Genomic DNA, 1,231 nt, shown 5'->3' on the forward strand with positions numbered 1-1,231 from the left:
ACACAGACACACACACACAGACACAGACACAGACACACAGACACACACACACAGACACACTCACACACAGACACACAAACAGACACACACTCACTCACACACAGACACAGACACACAGACACACACTCACACACACAAAAACAAACAGACAGACGCTTTTATTCTTCAACAAAAAGTTTTATATATTAGTTTGTATATATTATATAGCATATTTTTAAAAACTTCTTAAAATATCAAATGTATGTTTATTTGCAACAGTCATGCTAACAACAATAAAAAGACATTTATGCCATTAAAACAGCGACATCTGCTGACGGACGCCGTGCTGCCAGCTGAATATAATGAGGAAATTACATCGCTCCCTTTGCCCAGTGCATTCCAACGGCTACATAATGGCACGCACGTGCCCTGCTCACTCCAAAGTAGAGGTCTACACGGAGGACCCGAGACCCGAGGACCCGGAACCCGACCCGGGATCCGTACGGGTTCGGGGCTATATTTTAAATGGTCAGCCGGGTCCGGGTCGGGTCCCAATCCATTATTTCGGGTCCCGGGTCCGTTTAACATTGTGTGTAATACCAGAGTCGATCGGACTCGGAGAACACCCGGCCGTTTTCAGAGTCAGTCAGCGCTGTGCATGTGTTGTTTTGTAACTTTCAACTTGTAAAATTAGGATGAGAAAAGTGAGAGTCGGTAATTTGAAATAAGGTGGGCAAAAAAACAAAAACACGAGCGACGTCATTAGAAGCAGAGTGGGCGGAGTTAATGCAGACGCATGGTGATAATGGATACCTTCATGAGTGATGCGAGTTATTGATTATTTTTTAAATAATATTATGAATGAACCGTCTTGTTGTTATATCTAACATTTTTGCTAAGACTCGGCTCAGAGAGCACAGAGATGATAGCAAATAAGTAAAGCTAACGTCAGCATGGCACTGGACGAGCAATCGTTATTATAATCCAAACGGGCAAACAGTCTAAATTATAATGCAAGTTGACGCGAGATACAAAAAATGCAAAACTGCAAAGTCGCATTTGTCATCCGTCACCGTGACAGCAAGTGGACTTTTGAAACTGGAATAATGAGTGGATTACGCATTTCAATTGGCAAGAGAGGAATAACACGGATGGAACTTTCTTGGCAAGGAGGATTGTGTGCATCACAGTCAGGTACAAGGGAGAAGGCTTCTTACATTAGGTAAGACAAAAAGTTTAATTTTCGCAACTT

General features: G+C 42.5%; 1 protein-coding gene across 1 annotated transcript in view; it reads right to left on the reverse strand.

The window, feature by feature from the left end:
• Positions 1-1,231, reverse strand: part of tert (telomerase reverse transcriptase) — a 31,231-nt gene that overhangs the window by 16,585 nt on the left and 13,415 nt on the right. The gene's annotated exons all lie outside the window — the stretch shown is intronic.

The sequence above is a fragment of the Sinocyclocheilus anshuiensis genome, unplaced genomic scaffold (genome assembly GCF_001515605.1).
Source record: "Sinocyclocheilus anshuiensis isolate Anshui unplaced genomic scaffold, SAMN03320099.WGS_v1.1 scaffold876, whole genome shotgun sequence".
Lineage (NCBI taxonomy): Eukaryota > Metazoa > Chordata > Actinopteri > Cypriniformes > Cyprinidae > Sinocyclocheilus > Sinocyclocheilus anshuiensis.